Raw genomic sequence first — 17,580 nt, 5'->3', positions numbered from 1 at the left:
GTGGTATTGCCGCATCCGGAATGGCCTACATGAATTCATTGAGAAGTTTAGTTTAGAAAATGGCATCACTTGTGCTGTTTTGGCATGTTAGGAGCTCTTCAAATGTGACATGATAGCTGCAACCTATTCCAGCCAAAATAGCACTTCTTCCCTTCCAAGCCCTGCCATACGCCCAAACAGTAGTTTCCCTCCACGTATGTGGTATCTGCATACTCAGGAGAAATTGCACAATAAATTTTGGGGTTCATTTTTTTTCTACCCTTGTAAAAATAAAAAACTTGTGGATAAAATAACATTTTTGTGGTAAAAATGTGTTTTTTAATTTTCACGGCTCAACACTATAATATTCTGTGAAGCTGCTGAAGGTTCAAGTTGCTTACCACACATCTAAATACATTCCTTGAGGGGTCTTATTTCCAAAATGGGGTCATTTGTGGGGGGTTTCCACTATTTAGGCACATCAAGGGCCCTCCAAACGCGGCATGGCGTCCGCTTTCGATTCCAGCCAATTTCGCATTCCAAAACTCAAATGGTGCTCCTTCTCTTCTGAGCCCTGCCATCCACACAAACAGTAGTTTTCCACCACATATGTGGTATTGGCGTACTCAGGAGAAATTGCACAACAAATTTTATGTGCATTTTTTCCTGTTGCACTTGTGATAATTAATAAATTGGGTCTAAAATAACATTTTTGTGGGAAAAAAGGTAAACCTGAAGGGAGTTTGAATTTGGTTTTAAGCACCTTGCTGGGTGCAGTTTTTAGAATGGTGTCACTTTTGAATATTTGCTGTCACATAGGTCCATCAAAATTACTTCAAATGTGATGTGGTCAATAAAATTTTTTTATGGAACTTAACCCTTCTAACTTCATAACCCACAAAAAGTGTTTCAAAAATTGTGCTGATGTACAGTAGACATGTAGTAAATGTTATGTATGATCTATTTTGTGTGACATAACTCTCTGGTTTAAGGGCATAAAAATAAAATTTTGAAAACTGAAAAATGTTCTACAAATTTTACCACTATCATGAATTATTTTATGTCCAGAAAAAACACTCTCAGAGTCCCTGGGATACGTTGAAGTGTTCCAGAGTTATTACCTCATAAACTGACTCTGGTCAGAATTGAATAGTTTAGCTTGGTCAGGCTCTAGTGCGAAAGTGTTAATTTTAACCTATAGTTTTTTCCACTAGAGATGATTTAATGCAAGTCTTGAGTCTTTTACTCTTGTCCCATTAACGTTAATGTATAAATTTGGATTTATGACATAATTAAATTCCAATTTGCCTTTTTTTTTTTGCATAGACATTAACATCGTTCCGTTTTTCCTACGATATTCAAAAACATTCTACCTTAAATCTTTGAAAAATAAAATGTCATAATGTTTTGCAAATACATTTTTCATAAATTTAAATATCTTGAAGTTTTTAAAGTAAATTATTTCTTAAAATATGAACTTGTATTGTGATCATTTGTAGTTATCCAGTTGTATGTCATAGTTACGGTATTTCTAAATGAAGAACGTGGCTGGCATGCTTTGGTCACTTCTGCAAGAACATATGTGCTGCAGCTTTTCACATATGTTAAAGCCTAGTTATGTTCTACAAGCAATAATGCATTACGGGAGAGATTTTTCAAAAGACGTGTTAAATTCAGATATATTAATTCTGGATTATTTCCAAGACGAATCAAGTCAAAATCATCACTGAATCGTCAGAGATTTTAATGTGAAGTTTCCTCTGCAATTAAATTTGCATTCGCATATACGGAATACAAGGGTTAGGTTTGTGGAAATGGCCCTATAATTGGTGCGAGTGCCATCCAAGAAAACATTCGATCCCACTCGGGATCCAATGTTATACTGTGGGGCCATGCACATTTGTTTTTTTTCCTTGGATAGAGCCGGTCTGACAGCTGCAGGGCTGCAGCATGCACGAGTTTGATCCGATATTTGGAGTGCACTCAGCTGTGCAAGTCAATCTGTCAGTGGAACAAATCGGACTGCACTTGGATGACATCTGAGTGCAGTCCGATTTCCACAGAGACTTTTTTTTCATCTACACCTCAGAATCCGATCATACTGCGATCAAACTCTAATAGTCTCCCGGATGAGAAAATATATGCTCGTATCACCCTTGCCTAAACCAAAGCAATTCCACAAGTAAAAGATTAGTATTCACGGATTCAACTGTAGATTTCTCTTTCCCATTAAGATTAGTGGGATAAAATTTTCTAACAATCCAAAACAGAATTTACAGGATACATATTAAAAAAATCTGCTGTAGATTCTACATGTGTACGTCCACAAATAAAATCCACAGCATGTCTGCCAGATATGAATGGAGCCTAATAGAAAGTCAGTTACCTCTAGCAGCTGATCAGATCACAGCGCTCATTTTTAAATGCTCTCTGTAAAATGAAAGCAGCATCTTGACTGATTGCCGTAGAAAGCAATTTCTCTTCCCCATGCACATGGTTTGGTAAATCTCCAATTGCACATTTAGAGGCAGCACAATATTGTCATAACGAAAAATAGATTCATAAATGACCCCTGCTGTTGGTAAATAATAGTAATTATACCCCAATAACATTTTTGATCATCACTAGAAATGTTAAATAAAAATTATTACCATTAAAAATATAATAATATTTTTTTAAAATATATTACTACCACTACTAATAATAATAATGATAATTATAATTTGTTTATTAGACATACAATACATAAATATGACAAAATGAAGTGAGATGGTAATGTTAATACTGTATTTTTAATATGCCGACATTGAAATATTATACTAAATGCATCTGCTAATTTCCCTTTAGACATGTATTGCTTTCAAGGTATTTAATAAAACTATGCATTCGGTGTGGCATACAATGTTGGAGTGAATCTACGGTTAAAAATACAATTATTCTAACAACATTAATTACTTTCATCTTCATTTATTTTGTATTAAATGTGTAGAATATATAAAATTGGAGGATGGAGTCATTGATTTGTTGCGTTCCTCATAAACTATCGATATTTTGTTAGCTTTATTTAATCTCTCTGTTCCAAGATAGAAATACCGGATATATTATATGTTTGTGCATTTTTCTCTGTGTGCTGTGTATCTAGAATATGTGTCCTATTAAGATTGATTTAAAAACTGGGAATAAATATTGCAAGCATGGGAATAAATACTACCAGTAGCTAACAAACATAGTTTTATACCTAAATGCCATAGCCTGCTTTTTCTAGGAATCTAGAATAAGCAAAGCAAAACATTTTTTTTTTCGAAGCAACATACATCAAATACAAATATGCCGTAATATACTACAGTATGCTTTTTAATATTTAGCATTTGTTTCTTTCATGATTTTCAATATAAATATATTATGTCATATAAATGCGGTGTAATTAGATTATGTATCATGTTTATTCATTTCATTTATTTATATCTTTTGCTCATGTATATCAGAATAGCCATGATAATTTAACTAGCCAATAATGGATGGTAATAAACATATAGAGTGAGTTAAGCTTTATTTTTATTTAACTCATTTTTATTATGATAATATAATTTATAAAGGTAAGAAAAGTCAGGCATTTGGCAGGCATGTCATAAAGAACATAAGCTCATGCGGCATATTGCTAATCCCTCTTCTGCTTACCTTGAATGGAATTCAACTGATTGAAAGTTTATGTCTGTTCAGTGTGTTTCTGTCTCCTCCTCCTCCTGTCTAATCCTTGCTTCTTGAGCTTGTTCTCCGAGAGATTTTATAGACCCTGCTCCAGCCTCCGCACTCCAATCCCTGCCTAAGTTTCTCTTACATCATTTTTTTTAGAGATTTTCCACTGATCTTTATTTTAAGACTGTACTTCCTTTGTGCAACTCACTATCCTCTTTACCTTTGTTGGTGTTTAATTACAGGACGTAGTTGACTTTTAAAAAAAAGGAAAGTGAATACAGTAATGTGCTGAATGCATCATCATGAATCAAAAAATTAGATAGCTTGGTAGAAGGATAGATAAAGTATTAGGCATTTCTTGTGCCTTTGTTCACCCTTATGTTAGATGTCAATGTTTGCCCAACTAGATAAAGGTTTGAACAAATGTGTTCCCGGGCAGCATGGTGGCTCAGTGGTTAGCACTGCAGCCTTGCAACACTGGGCTCCTCGGCTCAAATCCCACCAAGGACAACTTCTGCAAGGAGTCTGTATTTTCTCCCTGTGCTTTCGTGGGTTTCCTCTAGGTACACCAGTTTCCTCCCGCTCTCCAAAGACATACTGATAGGGAGTTTTTATTGTGAGCCCCAATGGGGACACTGACAATAATGTCTGTAAAGCCCTGCAAAATTAATAGCGCTATATAAGTGAATATAATAAATGAGTTCACATCACTTACCCACTCTTTCTGTCCATAAAAACCAAAACAATCGAGTATTGTATGCAGGATGATGAAAGGGAAGGTTGCAAATATGAAGGTTTTAGAAATTATATAGAGAATAATCTTTTAATATTTGCAACCTTATAGCCTCAATCGTTGCTGTTACTGATTACGTTCCTACCATTATAGGTATAGTTTTTTCTGTACACTGGTGACTTTGTCTAGTTCTTAAAGGTACCTTCACACTGAGCAACTTTAGAACGATAACGATAGCGATCCGTGACGTTGCAGCGTCCTGGATAGCGATATCTTTGTGTTTGACACGCAGCAGCGATCTGGATCCTGCTGTGACATCGCTGGTCGGAGCTAGAAGGCCAGAACTTTATTTCGTCGCTGGATCACCTGCTGACATCGCTGAATCGGCGTGTGTGATGCCGATCCAGCGATGTCTTCACTTGTAACCAGGGTAAACATCGGGTTACTAAGCGCAGGGCCGCGCTTAGTAACCCAATATTTACCCTGGTTACCATTGTAAATGTAAAAAAATAAACACTACATACTTACATTCTGGTGTCTGTCGCGTCCCCCGGCATCAGCTTCCCTGCACTGTGTCAGCGCCGGCCGGCCGTAAAGCAGAACACAGTGGTGACGTCACCGCTCTGCTTTACGGCCGGCGCTTACACAGTGCAGGGAAGCTGACGCCGGGGGACGCGACAGACACCGGAATGTAAGTATGTAGTGTTTTTTTTTTTTACATTTACAATGGTAACCAGGGTAAACATTGGGTTACTAAGCGCGGCCCTGCACTTAGTAACCCAATGTCTACCCTGGTTCCCCGGGGACTTCGGCATCATTGGTTGCTGGAGAGCTGTCTGTGTGACAGCTCTCCAGTGACCACACAATGACTAAACAGCGACGCTGCAGCGATCGGCATCGTTGTCTATATCGCTGCAGCGTCGCTTAATGTGATGGTACCTTAAGTCCTAAATGGGACACTTATTATTGCCAATGCCTTAGAATTTGTCACACAATCTCCCTATAGCATGTCAAATCATGATATATTGTGATACACGAGAACTAGAATTTAAAGCGAACCTGTCACCAAGCTTAGCCAATATAGGATACCGCATTTCATGGCTTATCTACAGCATTCTATAATGCCCCCAATCCAACCTGAAAGATAAGAAATATAAGTTTTATTATACTCACCCAGGGGTATTATAAAATGCTGTAGATAAGCCCTGACAGGCAGTGGCCGTATCTTATATCGGCCATACCTGGTGACAGGTTCCCTTTAAAGACACTGGTCTAGAAGTCAATGTCCTTATGGTAAGAGTGAATTGGTCTGGAAAAGGTTTTTGCACTGTAATTACAGGTTAAAAATTCTGAATAGTCTGTTCAATCTGAGAACAGATTCATGTAACATAAATCCAGACAGCACATCTTCTACTGAGTACTCGTAGGGTTTGGATGTACGGGAGAACTGCCTACTGCTCATCCAAGTATCCAAATATACAGAAACAGCACTCCAGTATCTTACAGGTTTGTCTCAAGTGTAGGATTATGTTACAGCCACAGAGGACAACACTTTGGTGCCTCCTCAAAAAAAGCCTCATGATTCTTTGCCTTAGGGCTCCTACTCACTTGCGAGCAACTCGGATGAGTCTCGCATGTTTAAAACTCGGCTTTGCCTCATAGGAATACATGCAGCAGCACACTCCGCTCCTCTGTGCCATGTGCACTGCCGGGGTATTGCCGTGCGAGACTCATCCGAATCTCGTGCAAGTGAGTAGGAGCTCTAATAAAGGATCACTGACCTTAAACATTGCTTATAAGTAATATGATTTACGCCCACGGTATTTTTTGATCTTTATTTCTTTTTATAAAAAACCCTGTATTTTAGGCAGACCTGTAAGACTCTGGAATACTATTCAATTTCTAAATATAGTGTGAGAAAAACACAAGGTACAGGAATAATATTTACAATTTTCCACATGAGAAATCACTTTTCAGTGTATCACCCTTCAAAAAACAGCCTCCACTGCAACATACCAGATTGCTCATCAGTTTGCTATCAAATCAATCCTTGCTTGCCCAGACTGCTTAATGTAACCAAGAAGAGAAGCAGAGTCAATGTTTATTATATATCAGCCAAATTACAGGCAAGTATGGTCAGCTTCATTCTAATATAGATATGATAAATCCCTAAAGACCAAAATCAGATTCAATGCTCATCTGTACAGCACGAGGATACATTAAAGGGAAACGGTAAGCAGAATTGTTCACAGTAAACTACAGACAGTGTCAGGTTGGCGCCGTTATACTGACTAAAATGATACCTTGTTTGATGAAATCTGTCTTGAGGCTGTTGTTTAATCTTTATTTTCAGTTTTGATTTAATGATATGCTCGTGTTTTGGGGCGGCCGGGTGGGGGGTCTTTACATGGAGCTCTGCTTAGCTACTCATACTGATGGCCTATGACAGGTCACTGATCCCTCAGTGTCCTGCCCCCTATTTTACATACTGGATATAAAATGTTTGAAAAAAAAAATCACCTACAGCAGGCAGGCGACGGCATCTGTGCTGTAGGATGATTGCATCTAAAATGTCCATTTAATTATATTATTTCGTGAAAGAAATGTATTCAGAAAAAAAAATTCTATCTCAAAATGGCACCAACCGTACCTGCGTAGTAGGCAAACCGATAGATGCTACTGTGCAGGCGCCGCCATCTTTGTGGAAACAAATTTTTTTTCCCCTCTAACAAAATGGCGCTCGCGGCACCTGCGCAGTAGGATCCATCGGATCCAAAAAAGGAAAATCCCTCAAAAAATTGCTAGTTGCCAAAACCGTTTGAAAAAGGCTCAGGAAATTATAGAAAAAAACGTACACAAAATACTCTTCAGGAAAAGAAATAATGGAGTTTCCTGAAGCAGTTTCTGCTTGAAACACTAAGTTTAAAATACGTCATGTGCACTTACCCTGATAGGGAAAAATAGAAAGTGTTTTAATGGCAACATGAGAATGCACCCTAACTGCCAAATGACATTGGAATATTATTTTCTACTATTGAATTACCAAGTCTTGTTACATATTCTCAGCCTTGAATTATTCCAGACCGGGATCCTTTGTTTCACCAGGGCTCCATCTCTTTAATATGCAGGTAACATGGAATGCTTGTATGATGTAATTAAAATGTACATGCCGAGCCTATGTGTTTTCTGTATTATAGTGTCCCCTAAACTACATATCCCAGGGGCTGTGCAATGCGCATGCTGTACCTCATCCTCTAATTACTCTTATTTTACTAGATAGAAAAAGGTGAGGTATAGGCAGTTTAAAAAGAAAATTGCCTTTGTTCTACCTGACACAAATAGCTGCAACAACGTCCAGTGCCTAGTGGTGAATAAAGCCATGTGAGGAGTAAGGACAACCTCTTCTTCAGCATTCTATAAAACGTGAGGTGCATGCTGCCATCCTAATATTTGTATTTATGGATATTCAAATTGTCTTATCAGTATAGAAAAACATCCTTATTGCATATTTTGCCTTCATCAACACAAAGGCACATTCCAGAAGTTTCATGCTGCGCTAAGCATGGGAAGCATGAAATATAAACAGGCTACCTTATTAGAGTGATCTGTATTAGGCCGGGATCACACTTGCGAGTGCAATGCGAGAAACTCGCGCGAGTCTCTCGTCTCAGTACCCGGCACTGCCGCTGGCACTCGGGACCGGAGTGTGCGGCTGCATGTATTTCTATGCAGCTGAGCACTCCGGTCCTGAGTGTCGGCGGCAGTGCCGGGTACTGAGGCAAGAGACTCGCGTGAGCTTCTCGCATTGCACTCGCAAGTGTGACCCCAGCCTTAGCGTGAAACTGCAGGATCTCAGTGATTACACAGGTAAAGATAAAGTCAAACATGTTACTTTGCCTGGCCCTGCTTTATTCTCCATGTGCAATCTGTCAATGAAGAAAGGTCAGGCGGGATAATGTTTTTATCTGAAAAGGAAAAAAAGCATCATTTTAATAGGTTTATAATATTTTCTACACTTTTCTAATGGTGGTCTAGTGCTAGAAAATGGTAGTTATTGGAGATAACAAAAGACAAATTTTTTAAATTTGAATTTGCAAGATTCTGATATTTTTTTAAACTAGATTTACCAGAAGTTGCAAGTATGATAGTTACCATGAAGAAATGTCTATATTATATTTTTCAAGAAACGTATCCAGTCCCCTCTTAAATTTTAGTAATGAATCACTCCTTACAAAATCATACTGCAGAGAGTTCCATAGTCTCACTGCTCTTACAGTAAAGAATCCGCGTCTGTTATTGTGCAGGCATGTACTACGGAGGACAGAGAATGAACTTCAATCCAATATTGCAGCCAGCATGCAGCCAGCGGGTAAGGAAAGGGTGAATCAAAAACCCCAAAACCCCGCCTCCATGGCTGAAGATTGTTCCCTCCAAATTCAGGTGACAGTGTCCCTTTAACCCCTTCATGACCCAGCCTATTTTGACCTTAAAGACCTTGCCATTTTTTGCAATTCTGACCAGTGTCCCTTTATGAGGTAATAACTCGGGAACGCTTCAACGGATCCTAGCGATTCTGAGACTGTTTTCTCGTGACATATTGGGCTTCATGTTAGTGGTAAATTTAGGTCAATAAATTCTGTGTTTATTTGTGATAAAATCGGAAATTTGGCGAAAATTTTGAAAATTTTGCTATTATTACATTTTGAATTTTTATTCTGTTAAACCAGAGAGTTATGTGACACAAAATAGTTAATAAATAACATTTCCCACACGTCTACTTTACATCAGCACAATTTTGGAAACAATTTTTTTTTTTGCTAGGAAGTTATAAGGGTTAAAATTTGACCAGCGATTTCTCATTTTTACAACGAAATTTACAAAACCATTTTTTTTAGGGACCACCTCACATTTGAAGTCAGTTTGAGGGGTCTATATGGCTGAAAATACCCAAAAGTGACACCATTCTAAAAACTGCACCCCTCAAGGTGCACAAAACCACATTCAAGAAGTTTATTAACCCTTCAGGTGCTTCACAGCAGCAGAAGCAACATGGAAGGAAAAAATGAACATTTAACTTTGTAGTCACAAAAATGATTTTTCAGCAACAATTTTTTTATTTTCCCAATGGTAAAAGGAGAAACTGAACAACGAAAGTTGTAGTACAATTTGTCCTGAGTACGCTGATACCTCATATGTGGGGGTAAACCACTGTTTGGGCGCACGGCATGGCTTGGAAGGGAAGGAGCGCCATTTGACTTTTTGATTGAAAAATTGGCTGCACTCTTTAGCGGACACTATGTCACATTTGGAGAGCCCCCGTGTGCTTAAAAATTGGAGCTCCCCCACAAGTGACCCCATTTTGGAAACTAGACGCCCCAAGGAACTTATCTAGATGCATAGTGAGCACTTTAAACCCCCAGGTGCTTCACAAATTGATCCGTAAAAATGAAAAAGTACTTTTTTTTCACAAAAAAATTATTTTGCCTCAATTTTTTCATTTTCACATGGGCAAAAGGATAAAATGGATCATAAAATTTGTTGGGCAATTTCTCCTGAGTACACTGATACCTCACATGTGGGGGTGAACCACTGTTTGGGCACATGGTAAGGCTCGGGAGGGAAGGAGCGCCATTTGACTTTTTGAATGAAAAATTATCTCCATCGTTAGTGGACACCATGTCGCGTTTGGAGAGACCCTGTGTGCCTAAACATTGGAGCTCCCCCATAAGTGACCCCATTTTGGAAACTGGACCCCGCAAGGAACTTATCTAGATGCCTAGTGAGCACTTTAAACCCTCAGGTGCTTCACAAATAGATCCGTAAAAATGAAAAAGTACTTTTTTTTCACAAAAAATTTCTTTTCGCCTCAATTTTTTCATTTTCACATGGGCAATAGGATTAAATAGATCCTAAAATTTGTTGTGCAATTTCTCCCGAGTACGCCGATACCTCATATGTGGGGGTAAACCACTGTTTGGGCACACGGCAGGGCTCGGAAGGGAAGGCGCGCCTTTTGACTTTTTGAATGGAAAATTAGCTCCAATTGTTAGCGGACACCATGTCACGTTTGGAGAGCCCCTGTGTGCCTATGCATTGGAGCTCCCCCACAAGTGACCCCATTTTGGAAACTAGACCCCCCCAAGGAACTTATCTAGATGCATACTGAGCACTTTAAACCCCCAGGTGCTTCACAGAAGTTTATAATGCAGAGCCATGAAAATAAAAATGATTTTTTAGCCTGGAATTTCCTATTTTGCCAACGGTAATAGGAGAAATTGGACCACAAATTTTGTTGTACAGTTTGTCCTGAGTACCAGATACCCTATATGTGGGGGTAAACCACTGTTTGGGCGCACGGCAGGGCTCAGAATGGAAGGCATGCCATTTGGCTTTTTAAATGGAAAATTATTTCCAATCATTAGCGGACACTATGTCGCGTTTGGAGAGCCCCTGTGTGCCTAAACATTGGAGATCCCCCACAAATGACCCCATTTTGGAAACTAGACCCCCAAAGGAACTAATCTAGATGTGTGGTGAGCACTTTGAACCCTCAAGTGCTTCACAGAAGTTTATAACGCAGAGCCATGAAAACAAAAAAAAAAATTTCTTTTCTCAAAAATGATTTTTTAGCCCACAATTTTTTATTTTCCCAAGGGTAACAGGAGAACTTTGACCCCAAACGTTGTTGTCCAGTTTCTCCTGAGTACGCTGATACCCCATATGTGGGGGTAAACCACTGTTTGGGCACATGCTGGGGCTCGGAAGTGAAGTAGTGATGTTTTGAAATGCAGACTTTGATGGAATGCTCTGCGGGCGTCACGTTGCGTTTGCAGAGCCCCTGATGTGGCTGAACAGTAGAAACCCCCCACAAGTGACCCCATTTTGGAAACTAGACCCCGAAAGGAACTTATCTAGATGTGAGGTGAGCACTTTGAACCCCCAAGTGCTTCACAGAAGTTTATAACACAGAGCAGTGAAAATAATAAATACGTTTTCTTTCCTCAAAAATAATTTTTTAGCCCAGAATTTTTTAATTTTCCCAAGGGTAACAGGAGAAATTTGACCCCAATATTTGTTGTCCAGTTTCTCCTGAGTACGGTGATACCCCATATGTGGGAGTAAACTACTGTTTGGGCACATGCCGGGGCTCGGAAGTGAAGTAGTGACGTTTTGAAATGCAGACTTTGATGGAATGCTCTACGGGCGTCACATTGCGTTTGCAGAGCCCCTGATGTGGCTAAACAGTAGAAACCCCCCACAAGTGACCCCATTTTGGAAACTAGACCCCGAAAGGAACTTATCTAGATATGTGGTGAGCACTTTCAACCCCCAAGTGCTTCACATAAGTTTATAACGCAGAGCCGTGAAAATAATAAATATGTTTTCTTTCCTCAAAAATAATTTTTTAGCCCAGAATTTTTTATTTTCCCAAGGGTTACAGGAGAAATTGGACCCCAAAAGTTGTTGTCCAGTTTCTCCTGAGTACGCTGATACCCCATGTGTGGGGGTAAACCACTGTTTGGGCACACGTCGGGGCTCAGAAGGGAAGTAGTGACTTTTGAAATGCAGACTTTGATGGAATGGTCTGCGGACATCACGTTGCGTTTGCAGAGCTCCTGGTGTGCCTAAACAGTAGAAACCCCCCACAAGTGACCCCATTTTGTAAACTAGACCCCCCAAGGAACTTATCTAGATATGTGGTGAGCACTTTGAACCCCCAAGTGCTTCACACACGTTTACAACGCAGAGCCGTGAAAATAAAAAATCATTTTTCTTTCCTCAAAAATGATGTTTTAGCAAGCAATTTTTTATTTTCTCAAGGGTAACAGGAGAAATTGGACCCCAGTAATTGTTGCGCAGTTTGTCCTGAGTATCCCATATGTGGGGGTAAACCACTGTTTGGGCACACGTCGGGGCTCGGAAGTGAGGGAGCACCATTTGACTTTTTGAATACAAGATTGGCTGGAATCAATGGTGGTGCCATGTTGCGTTTGGAGACCCCCTGATGTGCCTAAACAGTGGAATCCCCTCAATTCTAACTCCAACACACCCCTAACCCTTATCTCAACTGTAGCCGTAACCCTAATCACAACCCTAACCCCAACACACCCCTAACCCTAACCACAAACCTAATTCCAACCCAACCCTAACCCTAAGGCTATGTGCCCACGTTGCGGATTCGTGTGAGATTTTTCCGCACCATTTTTGAAAAATCCGCGGGTAAAAGGCACTGCGTTTTACCTGCGGATTTACCGCTGATTGCCAGTGTTTTTTGTGCGGATTTCACCTGCGGATTCCTATTGAGGAACAGGTGTAAAACGCTGCGGAATCCGCACAAAGAATTGACATGCTGCGGAAAATACAACGCAGCGTTTCCACGTGGTATTTTCCGCACCATGGGCACAGCGGATTTGGTTTTCCATAGGTTTACATGGTAGGCAAATCCGCACCGTGTGCACATAGCTTAATTCTAAAGGTATGTGCACACGCTGCGGAAAACGCTGCGGATCCAGAGCAGTCTCCCATGAGTTTACAGTTCAATGTAAACCTATGGGAAACAAAAATCGCTGTGCACATGCTGAGGAAAAACTGCACGGAAACGCAGGGGTTTACATTCCGCAGCATGTCACTTCTTTCTGCGGATTCCGCAGCGGATTTACAACTGCTCCAATAGAAAATCGCAGTTATAAAACCGCAGTGAAATGCGCAGAAAAACCGCGGTAAATCCGCGATAAATCCACAGCGGTTTAGCACTGCGGATTTATGAAATCCGCTGCGGAAAAATCCGCAGAGGACCAGAATACGTGTGCACATTCCTAACCCTAACCCTACCCCTAACCCTAACCCTAATCCTAACCCTAACCCTAACCCTATCCCTAACCCTACCCCTAACCCTACCCCTAACCCTAGTTCTAACTCCAACCTTAGTGGGGGGGAAAAAAAATCTTTATTTTATTATTGTCCCTACCTATGGGGGTGACAAAGGGGGGAGTCATTTACTGTTTTTTTATTTTGATCACTGTGAGGTTTTATCGCAGTGATCAAAATTCACTCTGGAACGAATGGGGGGAGTGGACAGGAGGACGGGGGAGCGGAGCACAGGACGGAGGGGAGCGGACCACAGATCGGAGGGCTGGGGGGGCGATCGGTGGGGTGGGGTGGGGGCACATAAGTGTTTCCAGCCATGGCTGATGATATTGCAGCATCGGCCATGGCTGGATTGTAATATTTCACCAGTTTTTGTAGGTGAAATATTACAAATCGCTGTGATTGGCAGTTTCACTTTCAACAGCCAATCAGAGCGATCGTAGCCACGGGGGGGGTGAAGCCACCCCCCCTGGGCTAAAGTACAACTCCTCCTGTCCCTGCAGGCTGGGTGAAATTACAGTTAACCCTTTCACCCGATCTGCAGGAACGCGATTCCGCCATGACGCATACGCTGCGTCATGGGTCGGAATGGCACCGACTTTCATGATGCAGCGTATGCGTCAATGGTCGGGAAGTGGTTAAGGTTATTGCACCACAAAACACAGTAAAACCTGATACCTGCATTTTTTGTTGCGTATTTGCTGTGTTTTTGCACTTAATAATTGCTTTTTATAGGTGAAAAAATTCTGAAAATGTAACATGCTGCAGTTTAAAAAAAAATGCTGTAGTTTTCCAAATCAGTTAGGAAATAAAACCAATGTAAGATACAATATGATACAATACGATACACTTTATTGATCCCGAGGGAAATTATGGTTTTACAGCAGCGTTACAAACAGCATTTCAAACATTACAACATTACATTACAAACAGCATTACATAATTACTAGACACAGATCTTGCACATGACTAACCAGATTACGTAACAAACAAATTTGGGTGAATGTAGGTACTTAAATCTCTGATCATTGCCATTAGTGCACCAGCCATAGGTAATTGTCGTCTTTCACTCTTAGGAAATTGTTATATATCCCCATAGCAGTGGGCACAAACGATTTCCTTAATTTCTCCTTCTTGCACGTAAGTAGGATTAGATGACTGCTGAATGTGCTCTTCTGCTTCACAAACAGCTCGTAAAGTAGGTGTGTATTATTGTTCATTATAGCCCTACACTTCATCTGAATCCTATCTTCCACTACCTCCTCAAAAGATTCAAGATGGAAGCCAACAGCCGCGCTTGCCTTCTTGATAAGTTTGTTGAGCTTATTAACGTCAGCTACTCGCACACTACTGTCCCAGCAAATGGTAGCAAAAAAGATGGCGCTTGCCACAATGGACTGGTAAAACATTTCAAGCATTTTACTGCACACATTGAACGACCTGAGTTTCCGTAGAAAGTACAGTCTGCTCATTCCCTTTTTGTAAACCTTCTCTGTATGATACCTCCAATCATGTTTGCCATCAATCTGAACCCCAAATATTTGTAGCTCTGAACCATCTCCACCTCTTGGCCAGCAATAGTGATTGGTAAGTAATCATCCTTTTTCCTTCCATAACTCACCACCATCTTCTTTGTTTTCTTCACATTTAGTTCTAGACAGTTAGTCTGGCATCAATACACAAAGTCAGAAACCACCCTTCTATATTCCTCCTCCTCTGGTCCCACACAATGCCCCCTACAATCACTGAGTCATATGAGAAATTTTGGAGGTGACAGAGATCAGATTTATGCTGAAAGTCAGCTGTATACAATGTCAAGAGGAAGGGTGGCAACACTGTACCCTGAGGGGCTCCAACACTGCTCCGTACACTGCCAGATACCACCTCCCCCATTCTTACAAACTGTAGCCTGTCCGTCAGGTAGTTGCTTATCCAGTTCACCATCCCGTCATCTACTGCCATATCAGTCAACTTATTTCATATTAAGGGTGGCTGCAAGGTATTGAAAACACTTGAGAAGTCAAAGGACATGGCGCGCACTGCAGTTCCATCATAGTCTAAGAATGAATGTACTGTATGTAGCAGAGACACTACCACATCATTCACCCCCAATCTCTGCTGGAACACAAACTTTAGCGGGTCATTATAGGCCCTCACCCTCGAACACAAGTAGGCAAGTACTATTCTCTCCAATGACTTCATAGCATGCGATGTTAAGGTCGCTGGACGATAGTCGTGTAGGGAAGTCGGAAAAGTGATCTTGGGATTCTCTGTAATTGTAGGCTCCAGTTAAACAGGAGCTGGAAGACAGTACACAGTTGGTTGCACACGCTCTGAGGACACGTGGACTGAGGCCATCAGGCACAGCTGCTTTTGCCAATGACTAGCTTGCTAAACTGTTTCCTCACATTGCTTGGGGAGACAGTAAAACCAGACAGTTTATCCCCCAATGTCAATGCTGCCGATCATTCCTCTACTCCATCCCCCATTCCTGATGACGCTGGGCACGTGTTGGTGAATCTGTTGAAAAACTCATTCATTTCATTAGCCATGGGCAGATCCACTTCCCCACACTCCGACCTTACCTTAAACCCAGTTAACTGCTTCATGCCCGACCACATCTCCATGGAATTGTTGTGTGACAATTTATTTTCTAATTTAATTCAGAACACATCATGTGCATTCTTGATTTTCCCTTTTAAGTCCCTTTGTATCAGATTTTTAGTTTCTTTGTATCCTTCATTTTAAATGCCAGCTTTTTCTTGTTTGGTAAGTATTTAAGTTATTTTTTTATCCAATTCTTTTGTAATTTGCATAAAATTGAATCTTTTTAACTGGTACTACAATATCAGTACAAAAATTTATATACCGTATTTTCCGGTGTATAAGACGACTGGGCGTATAAGACGACCCCCCAACTTTTCCAGTTAAAATATAAAATCTTCTTAAAAGTCACGGGGTGGTCTTATACGCTGTATGTCGTCTTATAGGGCCGGTGACTAATGTGCCTTTTGGGGGGGGAGTGGTCCCGATGACAGAGGGGGCGTCTCACAGGAAAGTGTGAGTGGAGTATGCCCCATTACCTGACATTGTAGCTGCAACCAGCGTCAGCGTGGGGTGCTGAGGAGCAGCGGCGGCTGCTCCTCTTTGTGCCGCGTGGGTGCTGTGGGGTGGCAGTTCCTCTTCGTACAGTGTCGGGGCTCTGTGCTGTGGGGCGGCAACAGCGGCGTATCTTCACGCAGAGTCAGTCGGGGCTCCTCTGGCATCTCCTGAAAGCCCAGAGGCGCCGGCAGCTCCATTGCTGCAATGCGGTGGCCTCCGGGAAAATGGCCGCTGGGGGCGGCGCATGCGCAGATTCAGATCTCGTCTCCCGAGATCTCGGGACAAAATCTGAATCTGTCTGTAGGAATCTTAGTCTGTAGGAGAGCCAATACCCCTGACAACACTTCCCCAGCTGCCTCTTGGCTGGCAGATGGAGGTATATACATGACTACTGCAATGCAAATGGAGAATTCTCTAGGTAGATAGTAAGGCCTAAGGCCAACTGCTAATAATTCAGTGTTTTGACTGCAGTGACTTTCCTGCTTTTTTGTACAAATATGGCCACCAGCTTAGATCTTATCATATGACATGTTTTCAATAATATTAGCCAATCAGTAGGGTTTCCAAGGGTGAGCCGATGCGGAGTGGGGGTGCCATATCCACTGTACAGTAGGGTGCCAACCCCCACAGCTAAGCAGGATTTTGCATCAGTAGGGAACAGTATAGTGAGGCACTATATGTTTACAAGTACTATTGCAATTTGTCTTTGTGTTTTTCACCCTGTCACATTTATTTATGTATTATTTCTATCTGCCATTCAACATCCTTTATTGGCAATCCCCTTATGTTTTTTCCATTTTTTCCTGTGGTGTGTAAATGGTGGCCCATTTGATTACAGGCTAGGGTGCACCAGGAGATTTAGGGACAGCCACCAAGGAGTGAGGGTGCCAGTCTCGTATTGTGTGTTAGGGTGCCAACCTCCGCTGACAGGCAGTGTGTATCAGGCTAGAGTGGTAGGGTTATCTAGTCAGCACAGTTGTGTGTTATGTTGATTGTGGCAGTTTCATGGTTTTAAAATAACAAATAAAAGGATAATTTTATCTGCAATATCATTAGAATATAAGGTTATTTCTGTTGGTTTTCTTGATTTTTTTACCTTATTTGAAATGATTTTCTTTAGTTTTTCTGCAGTGACTTTCCTTAACAGTAATATGTCACTGATTATACCATCTGGTATTAATGTATAATATCACCCAACCACC

General features: G+C 41.0%; 1 protein-coding gene across 1 annotated transcript in view; it reads right to left on the bottom strand.

The window, feature by feature from the left end:
- Nucleotides 1-3,702, bottom strand: part of OSTN (osteocrin) — a 71,724-nt gene extending 68,022 nt beyond the window's left edge. Inside the window, exon 1 of the mRNA XM_069768044.1 lies at nucleotides 3,658-3,702. The gene's annotated coding sequence lies outside the window, so the exon portion shown is untranslated. The remainder of the gene's footprint in view (nucleotides 1-3,657) is intronic.
- Between the last annotated feature and the right edge of the window lie 13,878 nt (nucleotides 3,703-17,580).

The sequence above is a fragment of the Ranitomeya imitator genome, chromosome 5 (assembly GCF_032444005.1).
Source record: "Ranitomeya imitator isolate aRanImi1 chromosome 5, aRanImi1.pri, whole genome shotgun sequence".
NCBI classification, from domain to species: Eukaryota; Metazoa; Chordata; class Amphibia; order Anura; family Dendrobatidae; genus Ranitomeya; species Ranitomeya imitator.
This window is presented reverse-complemented; position numbering and strand designations above follow the sequence as displayed.